A 16,620-nucleotide genomic window follows, 5' to 3' on the forward strand; every position below is an offset into this window, starting at 1 on the left:
ACTAAAACAATTACAATTAATTTTCAGTTAAAAATAACTTAAATAATTTGAAGTAAAACAAAATATAAATATTAGATCAAAAACATTAAATGTCAAAATGTTAATAATACATGAAAATAAAATGAAAATCTAAATGAAAGTTAAACAGGAATATAAAAAAGGACAAAAATCAATAATCAATAACAAATCTGCTAAAATGAAAATGAAAACTGAAAATATATAATTGCAACATAACTTGTTTAGTTAAGCTATATAAGCCATATTTGACAAGACTGCAAAAAACAAAAAAAAAAAAAAAAACACATTGCACTTTAAGCAAAATACTTAGTAATCTCTTTTTTCTTTCTTTTTTTCGGCATTCAGAAGACTTTGAGGTGCTTTCTGTCTGTCAATCATTTTCCATGTTCACAAACTTCACATTGCCCATATTTGAAAAGCGCGAAGCGAACTATAAATTAAACTACAACTGAAATAAAACTAATAAAACAAAATTACTAAAATGAAAATGAAAACAGAAAAATGGAACTGTTAACTTGTTGTTGTTTTTAAATTCAACCCGTTCTCATCAGTCTGCGTATAAATAACACGACTTTACACTTTCTATTTGCGTGTAATGCATACGCCAAATGCCATTTTTGCGTGCATATGATACGCCAATCCTTCCCATTAATTTCGGTGGAGAGCAGATGCGTCCAAATAACACGCATCATCTTCAGCGGCAGTGACGTCACCAGCGACCGAGGCTCGTTCAGTTCACCTGATGCGCGTACACCTTCAAACAGGTAAGCAAGGGTAAATATATTTTTTTCTTCTTCTTTTTGTAATGATATCACGTGGGTAAGCGTATTGTTTTAATTATTTCAGTATTTCTGCATCACGTTAGACAGGGCCGTGTTTTTAAAGGGCAGTTTATGCTCAAATTATGGGTCAGTGGGCTGCTCAGCTAGCCTACCATTGTCATTAGCCTAAGCTAACCTGTACTGTTTATAGACCTGTTGCAGTTTTAAATAAATTTATGATGGGTCTTCAGCTTTTAGACATGACTACAAGCACAACAAAGCACCCAACCCAATATCGCGTGATAATCGTGATCGTGTAAAAAGTCCACACATTTAGCATATTTTTACAATACTAGCCTAACTTTTGCTTGACCACGTCATGTGTAGCCAATACACACACAGTAACTACAGCATATTTACCATGCTTCTCCTACTGTAACCGTAGTTTTACTCTGGACTTTGTAACGCACATAACCACGACATTTACTATGGGTTTACCATAGTAACCATAGTTTTACTCTGGTATTTGTAGTTACTAACACACAATAACCACGACATTTACTATGGGTTTACCATAGTAACCATAGTTTTACTCTGGTATTTGTAGTTACTAACACACAATAACCACGACATTTACTATGGGTTTACCATAGTAACCATAGTTTTACTCTGGTATTTGTAGTTAATAACACACAATAACCACGACATTTACTATGGTTTAACCATAGTAACCATAGTTTTACTCTGGTATTTGTATTTACTAACACACAATAACCACAACACTTACCAGGATTTTACCACAGTAACTGTTTTTACTCTACACTATTTGTAAAGCACAGTAATAACACTGTTTTTTGGGGAAGTCGTGGCCTAATGGTTAGAGGGTTGGACTCCCAATCGAAGGGTTGTGGGTTCTAGTCTCGGGCCGGACGGAATTGTGGGTGGGGGGAGTGCATGTACAGTTCTCTCTCCACCTTCAATACCACGACTTAGGTGCCCTTGAGCAAGGCATCGAACCCCCAACTGCTCCCCGGGCGCCGCAGCATAAATGGCTGCCCACTGCTCCGGGTGTGTGCTCACAGTGTGTGTGTGTGTGTTCACTGCTCTGTGTGTGTGCATTTCGGATGGGTTAAATGCAGAGCACAAATTCTGAGTGTGGGTCACCATACTTGGCTGAATGTCACTTCACTGAAGGGCCTGACTGCTGCCAGGGAAAGTGTGTTCTCTAACCACTAAGTTTGCCATGCCTTTAATATCTTTTTGTGATGTAATTGTAATTCAGTGTTTTTTCTGTCTTGCAGTTACGTCGGATTACATACTCCACAACAACCTGTAATCCAGCAGATCTTTAAAGAAGCCATCTCTTGTAAAATCTCTCCCTCTCTCTCTCTCTCTCTCTCTCTCTCTCTCTCTCTCTCTGCTAGAATTAACAGGGAACTTCAACTCCACGATCCCAATGCTGATATTGAAGAAGCTGTCAAGGGGGCTGAACAAGTCCTTCAAAGGATCAACCCTTCACAGGTAATGTTGAAGACTCTTAGTTATAACTGATTTGCTTTAATGAACGCATCCTTATATTATGTGTTAATCAAATATTTTGGTCACAGATCATTTTAACACACTGTCTCAACATGTTTATATTTCAGGAAGGCCTGTCATGAGATTTGAATTTGACCATCTTGTGCATTTATGAAGAAGACCAAAAGCTGCAAAGGCAAACACTTCCAATGGTACGTCAGATACATTTTTCTCAGCATTTGATGTTTCTTAAATTTTGGTTCACTTAGCCCATCAGGAAGAACACTCAACAAAGAGCATGTTGTAGTAGTAATAATTCATCCAATAATCATATTATATTGCACAAGCGTACTTGTACAAAATTCTACAACTTTTACTCCTACTGCTGTTATTGGCCATTACCACGGCTCCCATCAGATTGTGCCCATTGTACGAGTGTTTATATCATGAAGTTTAAATGAAGTCCATTGTATTCTTTATTCATCTTTACAAATTGGTGCCGCCTCTTCCTGTTTCAACAGTACATGATATCTGTCCACACCTCATAGTCTGCCTTTCTTTCTTTGGTGATGTTACTGAACACATCTGTCTTAGAAGCAAGAGAATGGAAATCCTAGTTTAACTTTTCAAGTGCTACAAATCAGATCTTCAATGAATTTGGGCAATCAGATCACTTAAAGTTGTTCACACAAAGACCAATAACTATAATGAGAAGTATTTTAGCATCCACACCAACAGACAGTACTGTACAATTACTGCTATGCACACTGCAGTTACAGTATGTTGTATTCTGCCATTTGTTGTTGTCAGTGTTTTTGTTGTTCATAATGTGATAAATTATCTTTGTTTCTTCTTGCAGGATTTCTCACAGATTACTTAATCATTCTTCATCAGCTCTTCACAATATCAGCCCATTCAAAAGCTTCCAGATCTTCCTCTCTTGTGTGACACATCTGCTCTCAGTCCTTTACTGCCAACCTCTACATTCATCACTCCAATCTCTACTATAAGCACTCCTGTATATATATATATATATATATATATATTATATATATATATATATATATATACACATAATAATAATTATTATTATTAACCATTTATTTGTTTTGCATTTATTCACAATAGAAGCAAACAATGATTACAGGATATATGTTTTTAAAGGTGATAATTGTAAAATATTGGAGCATTGTTCTTAATCATTTTTGCCTATTTGGTTGATAAAGGGAAGAAAACTATATATTTTCAACTGTAGCCTTGATTATTCTTTGGCATCTTTTGTCAGGATTTCTGTAAACAAATTCCCTTTTTATTTTTGAATATTAAACTTATGTTTTTTGAAGGGAGTTTCTGTTGCAATTGTGTTTGTTTGTTTTCACTTAGTTACCTCTATGCATTTTTTTTTTTTATCAACTTTTCTTTTTTTTCATAGTGGAATAAACTGGAGAGAGACTGTCCTGGGCACTATGTTTATCTGCGAAAAGTTTGACATATCAATAAACACTGTAAAATGACTAGACAATGAGTGATTGATGTCATGATGTTTGTTTGTTTGTTTTCTATTCCTATAGTTCAACTGGTGGATCTAAGAATGGCAAGTTTTTAGGGTCCATTTCCATGAAACGTAGATGTGATAAATTGTTTACCTTTAATACACTATAAATACATTGTAAATATTACAGAAGGAAAATTGAGTAGTAGAAAAATATTGTGTTTAAATAATCTTCAGAGGTGTTTTTTTTTTTGAGCAAATGAAACATTTTGACATTTATTTTTCACACAGTATATGCAAACTTTTGAGTTTAAGTACTGTACACTAATATTAGTGTAAACAATGTAGCCTATTCAATACAATGGGAATCATTATACCTTCGTTAAAACACAAAACAAAAAAAACACCTTTAATCAACGTATTTCTTGCTGCATCAGGGTAACTGCAGCTTCTGTCCATTCATTACAGGAACCCGGAAGCTCCCGGCATAAATGACCATATATGTACAAGTTAGTGTGACGCCTCTGCTCAACTGGGTTGCCATTGGCTTTGACGTTCCCTTGGCTCTCGCAGAACTCGCTGTGATTGGACTATCTTTTAACCCAAATTATAAACCGCTTAATGTTGCAAAGTCCGTTTGACTGTAATTATTACGTCAGTAACACCTTCAGTTAACAATGCAGTGTTGCTATGTCGTGAGAAATTACCTCTTTACCGAAATCGTAACCCTAACCCTAAGCACAAGTCCAATAAACTCCAAATACCAGCGCTAATATTACTCGCGTTCAAACGATAGAATGGCAGAGGCTTATGGGTAATGTAGTTTAAAATGTTTAATAATTAAAAAAATGGGAAAATGCAATCTTTTTTAACAAAGGGTCATCTAAACATGTTCATTGTGTAAACATTAATGACATATTTAAGAGGCAGGCTGAAATTCGATATTTTACTAAGTGCACTTTTTTAAACACCTTTATACCACCTTTCCATATATGTTTGAAAACTCTGTCCAACATTATTTAATTAGCATAGCATAAGTAGTTGTCCTGCCAATTTTTTCTTTGACACTATAATCAGACTTTGATTTACAGCCATTTGAAATTTACATTTTTTTGCTCTTCTAAGGGACTCTACTGGGCCCTTGAAGATGGAAGGGCAGTAAAACATACACATACCTTTTCTCATCATGGACAACAGACTGTGCTGAGTCATAATTTTTAAGTTTTTCTTTTCAACAAATTGCCAATATGTAAGTTGTAAGTCATGTTTATCTTAGAATAAGAATAGAACCATAAAAATATACATCAGTGCCTATTTGGAATAGGCTCCAAATATTGAATTATATCAGGTGCAAGGATACAGTATTGAAAGTAAACAAAGACACCAATTTAAACAACCAATACATACTGTGACACTTCATTGTACTTTCACAGTGTCAATGTGTCATTCAGTAAGACAAGGTACAAAGAGTGTGTAGTTTATAGTGCAAAGCCATACAATTCATGCAATGCAAAGAATCATAATATTAAGAGCTAATTTGTGTCTCTGTGTAAAATACTCCTCATATTTGTCCTCCTCGGGTACTAAACATCAGTAATGTGCATGCTCATCTTGCTTATTATACAGTACTGGATTCATGTTGATCTTTCCCTTGTCCATCACCTTCAGTTGTGCATAAAATTCCTGCAGCATTATAGTCCATGCAGTATCTTCTAATGCAGCTTTCAGCCTGCCCTTCATCTAACTGAATGTCATTAATGTAACCAAATGTTCATTTCTTAATTAAAACACATTTATCTATTGTTTACAAAATTAAATGGTGTATTTACCAAACACCATTCTTAATATAGAATATTCACCCTACTTTATTATCCAACACCATGTGCAGTACTTTACTGGAGGATACAACATAAAGACAACTAAAGTAGTGTATTAAGACAAATGATATACAATTTTTAACAATATTAAAAATGGGTTATGTTAAAACCATGTTTTTCTAATCAGATGAAGCCATGCAAATGCATGCATGGTGAAATGTCTTGAGCCCCAAAGAATCACATCAAGTTTTTAGAGCTCTCCTGCTTTTCTTCCTCTTCTTGCTTGTCCATGTCCTGGACATATCATAATCTTCCATGTCATACATTTTTTTTTGCAGTTGTTATGCAGCACCCTACAGCACAACTGATGAACAAAAGACATGTAACTAATTTAAATCAAATATCTTTATTGTCACAATACAATGAACACAAGTATACAGGTGATGAAAGTCTTGGGTGCAGACTGCAGCGTGACAGTATGGATGACAAATGAATTACTTCATGAATATATATGAAATACAAATTCTGAATATATATATATGCAACACACATATATAAGGGACTCAATTCAGGTAGAGAACAATATATGTTAAAAAATTATGCTATACAAAGAGCATGAATTGAAAACAATAATAATCACAGTACACATACATCTCTGCAGTAAAGCACGGTATGAATTAGTGCAAACAGAATGTCAGGGTGCATAATAATATTGAGTCCAGTCAGCATAACTGATAAGAGTGCAGGGCATATGAGGTTGGTGGGGTGTGTATGGTTTTACTGGTATGAGATCAGTTCAGTCTGATTGCCTGTGAAAGGAACTTGTCTCACTGTCTGCTGGTGTAGGTTCTGTGATAACGCATGCCTGATGGTAACAGTGAGAGCAATCCATGGCTCGGCTGGCTGGAGTCTCTGACGGTCCTCCTCACACTCCACCTGGTCTAGATGTCCTGGAGGGCCAAAACATGTATTTAGGTTATGGTAAATCAATAAACAATATATAGTATTTTTATTTATAATTGTTGCACTGGACTTAACATTGATTCTTGTTGGGGATATTGGCCAAAAGAATCCCACCACAACTAGCTCTCGTTGTTTAGCTGTGATGTTTACTTTTACAGGCCGTAACATCTGAGCTGTCGCAGTAGAGCGGTTTGTGAATGCAGTCTTCACAGAAGATAACTGATGGGTTCAGGTAGCAGTGATGCACTCGGTGGCCATTCAATTGATATCTTCATCAACTGGCTTCATCTTAATTCAAACAAACAGACAAAACAATAAGTCAGCAATAACAGCAATAACCATTCTAGAGTAATAGTGTTGGTGAATACAGTTGCAGGTGTCAGTACTCACCATATTCAGTCATTTCCTTCCCAAATCACAGAGATGATGCACAGCTTATTTGCTCATTTTAGGAGCTATAAAAAAGATGTATATGTGAAAAACTATAACTGCGGACTTGAAAAGTCTTTTGAGAGATCAACATCAATGTTGTACCACACATAACTGCATTGAATTCAGACATACAAATTGAAATGTGAAACTTTTCACCTTTCTGTCTTTTCTTTTGGGGCACAAGAAGTCCATGTTCATTCCTCATTTCTTTAGGACTGGTTTGACTGATTTTCTTTGCGTTTCTGGTCTTCAGCTGTAAAACAAGAAAATATTTATTGACCCCATGTTTAATCATTATTGTTGTTTAAAAATATAAATAAAGCAGATATAATTATATACTTCAAACACAAGTTCCTTGGCAACTCTAGTAGGCTCCTGAGTTCATCTGTACACATCAGATTCAGCGTCTGAGAAAAGGCCATCATGCAAACTCTCAGTTTCTGCCTTACAACAGAGCATAAAAGAATGTGTGAGTGAGGGAGTACAGCATGAAGATGAAGTGAAAAAGGCAGAGAAAGGCAGAATTTTGTGTATAAATTTAACAGAATGAGGGGAACATTTAAGAGATTTAAGAGAACAGTATTGTCTGTTGGTGTGGATGCTAAAATACTTCTCATTATAGTTATTGGTCTTTGTGTGAACAACTTTAAGTGATCTGATTGCCCAAATTCATTGAAGATCTGATTTGTAGCACTTGAAAAGTTAAACTAGGATTTCCATTCTCTTGCTTCTAAGACAGATGTGTTCAGTAACATCACCAAAGAAAGAAAGGCAGACTATGAGGTGTGGACAGATATCATGTACTGTTGAAACAGGAAGAGGCGGCACCAATTTGTAAAGATGAATAAAGAATACAATGGACTTCATTTAAACTTCATGATATAAACACTCGTACAATGGGCACAATCTGATGGGAGCCGTGGTAATGGCCAATAACAGCAGTAGGAGTAAAAGTTGTAGAATTTTGTACAAGTACGCTTGTGCAATATAATATGATTATTGGATGAATTATTACTACTACAACATGCTCTTTGTTGAGTGTTCTTCCTGATGGGCTAAGTGAACCAAAATTTAAGAAACATCAAATGCTGAGAAAAATGTATCTGACGTACCATTGGAAGTGTTTGCCTTTGCAGCTTTTGGTCTTCTTCATAAATGCACAAGATGGTCAAATTCAAATCTCATGACAGGCCTTCCTGAAATATAAACATGTTGAGACAGTGTGTTAAAATGATCTGTGACCAAAATATTTGATTAACACATAATATAAGGATGCGTTCATTAAAGCAAATCAGTTATAACTAAGAGTCTTCAACATTACCTGTGAAGGGTTGATCCTTTGAAGGACTTGTTCAGCCCCCTTGACAGCTTCTTCAATATCAGCATTGGGATCGTGGAGTTGAAGTTCCCTGTTAATTCTAGCAGAGCGAGAGAGAGAGAGAGAGAGAGAGAGAGAGAGAGAGAGAGAGAGGGAGAGAGAGATTTTACAAGAGATGGCTTCTTTAAAGATCTGCTGGATTACAGGTTGTTGTGGAGTATGTAATCCGACGTAACTGCAAGACAGAAAAAACACTGAATTACAATTACATCACAAAAAGATATTAAAGGCATGGCAAACTTAGTGGTTACTGTGCTTTACAAATAGTGTAGAGTAAAAACACAGTTACTGTGGTAAAATCCTGGTAAGTGTTGTGGTTATTGTGTGTTAGTAAATACAAATACCAGAGTAAAACTATGGTTACTATGGTAAACCCATAGTAAATGTCGTGGTTATGTGTGTTAGTAAATACAAATACCAGAGTAAAACTATGGTTACTATGGTAAACCCATAGTAAATGTCGTGGTTATGTGTGTTAGTAAATACAAATACCAGAGTAAAACTATGGTTACTATGGTAAACCCATAGTAAATGTCGTGGTTATTGTGTGTTAGTAACTACAAATACCAGAGTAAAACTATGGTTACTGTGGTAAACCCATAGTAAATGTCGTGGTTATTGTGTGTTAGTAACTACAAATACCAGAGTAAAACTATGGTTACTATGGTAAACCCATAGTAAATGTCGTGGTTATTGTGTGTTAGTAACTACAAATACCAGAGTAAAACTATGGTTACTATGGTAAACCCATAGTAAATGTCGTGGTTATGTGTGTTAGTAAATACAAATACCAGAGTAAAACTATGGTTACTATGGTAAACCCATAGTAAATGTCGTGGTTATGTGTGTTAGTAAATACAAATACCAGAGTAAAACTATGGTTACTATGGTAAACCCATAGTAAATGTCGTGGTTATTGTGTGTTAGTAACTACAAATACCAGAGTAAAACTATGGTTACTGTGGTAAACCCATAGTAAATGTCGTGGTTATTGTGTGTTAGTAACTACAAATACCAGAGTAAAACTATGGTTACTATGGTAAACCCATAGTAAATGTCGTGGTTATTGTGTGTTAGTAACTACAAATACCAGAGTAAAACTATGGTTACTATGGTAAACCCATAGTAAATGTCGTGGTTATGTGCGTTACAAAGTCCAGAGTAAAACTACGGTTACAGTAGGAGAAGCATGGTAAATATGCTGTAGTTACTGTGTGTGTATTGGCTACACATGACGTGGTCAAGCAAAAGTTAGGCTAGTATTGTAAAAATATGCTAAATGTGTGGACTTTTTACACGATCACGATTATCACGCGATATTGGGTTGGGTGATTTGTTGTGCTTGTATTAGTCATGTCTAAAAGCTAAAGACCCATATGTCACATCATTATTTATTTAAAACTGCAACAGGTCTATAAACAGTACAGGTTAGCTTAGGCTAATGACAATGGTAGGCTAGCTGAGCAGCCCACTGACCCATAATTTGAGCATAAACTGCCCTTTAAAAACACGGCCCTGTCTAACGTGATGCAGAAATACTGAAATAATTAAAACAATACGCTTACCCACGTGATATCATTACAAAAAGAAGAAGAAAAAAATATATTTACCCTTGCTTACCTGTTTGAAGGTGTACGCGCATCAGGTGAACTGAACGAGCCTCGCTGATGACGTCACTGCCGCTGAAGATGACGCGTGTTATTTGGACGCATCTGCTCTCCACCGAAATTAATGGGAAGGATTGGCGTATCATATGCACGCAAAAATGGCATTTGGCGTATGCATTACACGCAAATAGAAAGTGTAAAGTCGTGTTATTTATACGCAGACTGATGAGAACGGGTTGTTTAAATTATATAAATTCAAAATATCGTATTTGACAAGACTTGAACAGAGAATAATTTACATAGGAAGTTAAGTGCTGCAATTGAACTCAGCACATTTCCATAATTTAGATTCTTTCTTTTGCCAGTCAGAAGACTGAGGTGTGAAAGCATTTAAATTCAAACATCAGCTTCACTAGCAGTAGTCAATTGTTAGCTTGTTAGCTTATTGACATCAGATGGCATGTAAAACAGTGGCTAAATCTAGTGGAGGAAAGGCTAACATCACCGTGACCTGTGAACCAGTAACCTTATAGCAGACAGAGAATATTAAAACATCTACAAACTGTTAAAAACAGAATACAGTCAAGAATGAAAGACTTATTCTTCTTTTTTCAAGGCCTCTGTTGCATCAGCTTTGACTATAACCTTGATTACATCCCAGCCTGAATTTCAATGAGCAAGAGTTTGTGTTATGTCGAGAATGTTGAGTCCTTTCAAAAGCAAAGTTATTTTCAATATTCTACCTGTATTCCCTCATCAGAGGGTCATGTGAGAATACTGACAATCCTTCTGTATGTGTTGCGACGGAGTGCTCATTTATATATGGCCCTTTCTGCCACACACCCTCCGCTCTTCGTCAGGAAGAGTACTCTGACGCTCCAGTAGCCCATTTTTCCCCCTGAGTGCTGGCAGCGTGAGGCAGTTTGTCCTCAAGAGTAACCTGGAAAGACTCTGTGGGAGAGTAAAGAAAGTGCACATTTCAGGTAATGGCTGTGAGCAGAGAGAAAACAGAGACAGAAATGAGGAGGGGGGAAATGGGGGAAAGGAAGTGAGAGAGGAGTGCTAATCTAGTCAGAGGGAAAGCAATTTCATAGGCAGAGTGTTTGGAACGATGTTTTTCACAGCGCTGAATCCATTTTAGAAACATCTGCAACATGAGAGTTGACATTTCTGCTGATTGGCATTTAACAAGTGCTTAAAGCGCTCTTGGTTCTCTTTTCACTCTTGTTCCATTTCCTGCTGCACAGGCTTGTTAGTGAGACAAAAAGCAGAAATGCAGAGAGAGCTGAAATGGTCCCAGAGGTCATATTCCCATCTTAAAATGGTAGTCCTCTCAAAAAGAAAAAAAAAAGAAGAAGAAAAACTGTAAATGTCATTACAAACCATTTCCATCATGAAAAATTCTGAAGAATGTCCTATTCGTTTTTTACATTAAATTGCAATGGATAGACACTGGAGATCTCAAGCATCAAAAGGGACACAAAAACATCAAGTAGTCCATATGAATTATTGCTGTTTAGTACACGGCTCTGTGGAACACTTGATTCTGATTGGTCAGAATCTGACATTCCCTGGATAACAACCTGTTAAACCCAATAACACATTGAGGTAACAGCAGTCAGCGCTGTACTCTAGCTTGAACTATTTTTTTCTTGGTGGATGCTTTGCGTTTCTTTAGCTTTTGAAATATTAAAACTCGATTCTAAATGGTGTACAATTGTTTATGTCATCCTGGTATCGCGGACTCGCTCTCGTTTTATACAAACACAGCTGCCATTTTGCTATGATTGTTTTGTACGGTGTAATGGATTATAAGAGAACTAACAAACTGGTAAGGTTTTAAAACATTTCAGTCTTAATTCTTTTATTGCCTTAATTATTTTGAAGTGAAATGTTGTGTAATACGTGATTTGACTGCACTGCATGTCCATTTAGTTTGCATTTGCCGCTTGCTCGCAAGTGCTGTCTTCACAGAAGCTTAGTGTTCAAATATTTCAACTCAAATCAATATTTTGCGTCTAATTATTTACTTGTGGTAAGTAGCCATGTAATAAGTGTCACTTCGCATTGCGGTACTGTTCACCCTGTCTGGTTTATTCTGCGTGAACAACTGGCTGGATGTACATTATCCCTTACATATTCCATGTCTTTGGGTGAGAAACTATTCACTATTAGCTAAAAAATAAGAAAACACAAGAAAAACCATGTCACACCTGATCTACAGATTCACTGAAGATCTGACTCAAAAGAACAATTTGTTCATGAATCATACACAACATTCTCTCTCATGAACTTACATAATTTTTTGATGTCAAGAATTTTCTTTTTGAGTGAGATATTCTTTTGAGACGTTTCATTTTCATATTTTTTATGAAGATGGTGAATCACTAATGGGGCCAAACAGAGACGTATGTTGTAAACTTAAAAAGGCAATTTCTTAATCTTCCATTCTTAAGATCATTTTCAATGATGATTCATGTTAGATCAATTTCACTGTTAATTTGAGCAAATATAAATGTTATTTTCAACTATACTGCATCTGTGGCATGCTCTCAATTACTGCAGATAATTTTGCCTCATCCTTTACTGTAAACCATAATATTATAACATTTATACCATAATCAGCATGAGGCTGGCATGATACAAGCCCTGCCTATGTAAAGTAATATTCAATCATTTAGCTCACATATGAACTACATTTGAATGACCACACCCCTTTTTGCAAACCACTCCCACAGAAATTATGTCAGTAATTGCTCTATCCAAATGTCTTCTACTGCTTTCTCAAATAAAAAAGTGGTCTCGTCTGAATTCAGAGAAAATATGTACAGTTCAAGCAGTTCATCTACCTGTAAAAAATAGTTCAAAAACATTCTAAACAGATACACTGGTGGATTTTGATGTGAGGGGACAGAAGGGCATTAACTTTTTCACTAAATGAAGTGTTATTATTGATGTTGGCCAGATAGCTTAACGTTAAAATGCCTTAATTATGGATTTGTTTCTTACAAACATCCAGATTTTTACTTCAAAAGATGTTAATTGATTAAACTGATGGGTAAATTTTCAGCTTTTGAACTATTCCATGGAGGTCTGTTTTAAGTTGAAAATAACTTTTCATACAATTTTATGGAGTTTATAAATGCATTTCAGTCATTGTTTTTTACCGACCAAATCCTTCAGTGCCATCTAACAATTACTCTCTTTTTTTTCTCCAGTGAATGTCTCTCTTCTTTTTCACATTAGTTCCTGTTGAGTCCATGTTTGTCAGTTGAAGTTAAATCGGACATGTTCCACCCCGTGATGGCTGACAGCGTTTGACAGACACAGAGGGTCAAACCAAGGGCGAAATCAATAACACAACTTTTCAATTCCTCCCAGACAAAATCTTAATATAACACCAGAGCTTCTGAGAAAAGGTGATAGCCACTGGATACACACATTGAGCAATCCACTCAACACTATTCAGATTAAAATAAATACAACATTAGTCAGAGATCAGTAATTACATATAACAGACTTTCTGATTGTATTTAATTAAACAGTACTGGGTTATTTTCTGAACAATAGTTCTTTCTTTGGAATCTTAAATCCTGCTAATTTAAGAGGAGGCAAGAAGATTATTTAAATTATTTCAATTCAGGATCCCCAACGGATATCATCAAATTCCTTGATCCAAATCTCTGAAATACCAAACTGAAAATGTTTCAAAAAGCAGATGGTGTTGCAGATTGAATCAAAGGATAACCTCTCCATCCCTCATTCAGTTTCCATGGCAATAATAGGATGCCTGGGGGTTGCAGGTTAATCTAGAGAAGAAGAAAAAAGAGCTCTAAGCACATTTTATCGCCTTATATCCAGTGGTGTAATGCAACGATTTATTAATACTTTGTTACAGTACAGAATCTGTACTTTACTTGAGTTTTAATCTTTCTGTCAGCTTTCAATCACTTTATTTATTTATATATTTTTATTTAAATGTATACTTTTACTCCGATACATTTCCCTGAAACATATTCGTTACTTAGTACAAAATTCGGAAAAACAGACTACAAGAAAACAGGTTTGATAAATCAGTGGTCTGCATATATCACACAAAAACACACCCAGAGAGTGCAGGCATACACTGTGTGGTTTAGTCGGTAACGCTTTAAAATAATGGTCCGTTGTTAATAAGTAACTACGCAGGAAGTAATAGGTAGTACTACATTAACACTTAACTTAATACTATTAACTAATATAGAAGCAAGATTAACTAAGCAGTAAGTAATAGCTCATTTAGGACATAGGTAGTTCCTTATTAGTTATTTGATAATTACTAAAGAAAAATATCGTCATTGAGAACTACTTTGGAACTATGGCCAACTAATGAAGAATAACCAATTAATTACTAATCACAACAGCTACGTCTATAAAGTGAACAATTAGCTTCTTTATGGAAATGTATATATATATATATATATATATATATATATATATATATATATATATATATATATATATATATATACATACATACATACATACATACATATATATATATATATATATATATATATATATATATATATATATATATATATATATATATATGTGTATATATATATATATATATATATATATATATATATATATATATATATATATATATATATATATAGCCTATCCATATGATATATTTTATGAGCTCCATTAAGTTCAATGTCTCCAACTCTAATAACTTTAACGTTAGTGATATCATGCTGGGGAGGGCTTCTCTTCAGGAAGTGACAATAAATAATGATGTTCTCTTGTCAAAACATCTTTGCATCCTTCATGAAAACATTGACTGCATTTATAGTGTTAAGCACAAAACAACATCTTCCAGATTACAATGTCTGGTAGAATATCACTAGTTCCTCACAGAAATATATGGCTGTACAGTATGTGTCAGATAATTTTATTGTAAATTACTTGTGAAATCCATTACTCATTACTCAAGTGTTATCTTGTCAGTCCGCCGGAACTACTATAGTGATCTGGCCCATTATTTTAAAGTGAAAAACATGTCAACTCCTGACTAATTGCTCAAGCGTTACCTTGTCAGTCCGCAGGAACTACTAGTGATCTGGCCCATTATTTTAAAGTGAAAAACATGTTAACTCCTGACTAATTACTCAAGCGTTACCTTGTCAGTCCGCAGGAACTACTATAGTGATCTGGCCCATTATTTTAAAGTGAAAAACATGTTAACTCCTGACTAATTACTCAAGTGTTACCTTGTCAGTCCGCATGAACTAACGTTACTAGTGATCTGGACCATTTATTTTAAAGTGAAAGATTTTTTATTTTAAAGACAACATTTCTTAAAACTACATAACGTTACTGTTATAAATAAACAAATAACAAACAAACAAACGTAACGTTAATCATTTATTTTTTGCGAAAATATCAAAAGTGGTACCAAAAGTAGTTCAAATGATAATGAGTTCCAGTCGCAGTCCTCTATATGGAGGTAATAGTTTTTATAGGGTACAGAGCAGAATTTAATTTATTAATCCATGAAATTATGTATCTGTCTTCTCTCCGTGAAGGCGCACTGGCGCAGTATTCAAATGTCATAAACTGAAACACAACATGTCGCAATCTGTGACGAATTGGATGAGGACCAATGAGCGTTCGATATCAGTGCCGTAAATCATGTCGTAACGTGGCGCACTGGCGCTATTTTCAAATTCATAACGAGCGCTAGCTCAGCTTTGACTGTGACGGACGCTGTTGCTGAGAATGAATATGAAGAACCATTGATAAAGGGCTGAATTTGGACATGCTCCTTGCAAACATCTGGATTCTAAAGATATGCAGTACAGCAAACAAATAAAATGGATGTGATTTGTAATTGTATGCTGTGCTTTTGTGTGTATCTATGGTTTGCAGCATGCACAGAAATGTTAGTTCCTATTAAATAGACGAGTAAACTGCTTTCAATAAATTGAATAAAAACATGTATTTGTACGTTTTACTGCTATAAATACGTATAAATTGTACGTTTCTATGTGCATGAAAACGTATGTAAATATACGTGTGATAGAACCACATTTAACGTAAAAATACACACGTATTCTCATGAGATCACATTGAACACTCGAGTCATGGATTTCACAAGTAATTTACAATAAAACTATCTGACACATACTGTACAGCCATATATTTCTGTGAGGTACTAGTGATATTCTACCAGACACATTGTAATCTGGAAGATGTTGTTTTGTGCTTAACACTATAAATGCAGTCAATGTTTTCATGAAGGATGCAAATATGTTTTGACAAGAGAACATCATTATTTATTGTCACTTCCTGAAGAGAAGCCCTCCCCAGCATGATATCACTAACGTTAAAGTTATTAGAGTTGGAGACATTGAACTTAGTGGAGCTCATTAAATATATCATATGGATAGGCTATATATATATATATATATATATATATATACACGTTTCCATAAAGAAGCTAATTGTTCACTTTATAGACGTAGCTGTTGTGATTAGTAATTAATTGTTTATTCTTCATTAGTTGGCCATAGTTCCAAAGTAGTTCTCAATGACGATATTTTTCTTTAGTAATTATCAAATAACTAATAAGGAACTACCTATGTCC

The 16,620-nt window shown here is 35.1% G+C and overlaps 2 long non-coding RNA genes across 9 annotated transcripts; one reads left to right on the forward strand and one right to left on the reverse strand.

Annotated features, from left to right (window-relative positions):
• The first annotated feature begins 569 nt into the window (after nt 1-569).
• On the forward strand, nt 570-3,344 carry LOC127935509 (uncharacterized). Of its 3 annotated transcripts, none has more exons than XR_008148095.1 (4): nt 570-782; nt 2,081-2,300; nt 2,426-2,509; nt 3,157-3,344. It is a non-coding gene; the product is annotated as an uncharacterized LOC127935509 (long non-coding RNA). The 3 variants fall into 3 exon arrangements; XR_008148097.1 differs by having other exon boundaries at nt 768-782; nt 2,204-2,300; nt 3,157-3,343; XR_008148096.1 differs by having other exon boundaries at nt 776-792.
• Nucleotides 3,345-6,018: 2,674 nt separating this feature from the next.
• LOC127935510 (uncharacterized) lies at nt 6,019-10,207 on the reverse strand. 6 transcript variants are annotated; one of them, XR_008148099.1, is made up of 7 exons: nt 10,000-10,207; nt 8,323-8,554; nt 8,114-8,197; nt 7,158-7,254; nt 6,960-7,024; nt 6,645-6,857; nt 6,019-6,556 (listed from the first exon to the last, which is right to left on the reverse strand). It is a non-coding gene; the product is annotated as an uncharacterized LOC127935510 (long non-coding RNA). The 6 variants fall into 6 exon arrangements; XR_008148100.1 differs by having other exon boundaries at nt 9,990-10,207; XR_008148103.1 differs by lacking the exon at nt 10,000-10,207 and adding an exon at nt 7,341-7,441 and having other exon boundaries at nt 8,323-8,863.
• Nucleotides 10,208-16,620: the final 6,413 nt, after the last annotated feature.

This window comes from Carassius gibelio, chromosome A19, assembly GCF_023724105.1.
Source record: "Carassius gibelio isolate Cgi1373 ecotype wild population from Czech Republic chromosome A19, carGib1.2-hapl.c, whole genome shotgun sequence".
In the NCBI taxonomy this organism is placed as follows: Eukaryota; Metazoa; Chordata; class Actinopteri; order Cypriniformes; family Cyprinidae; genus Carassius; species Carassius gibelio.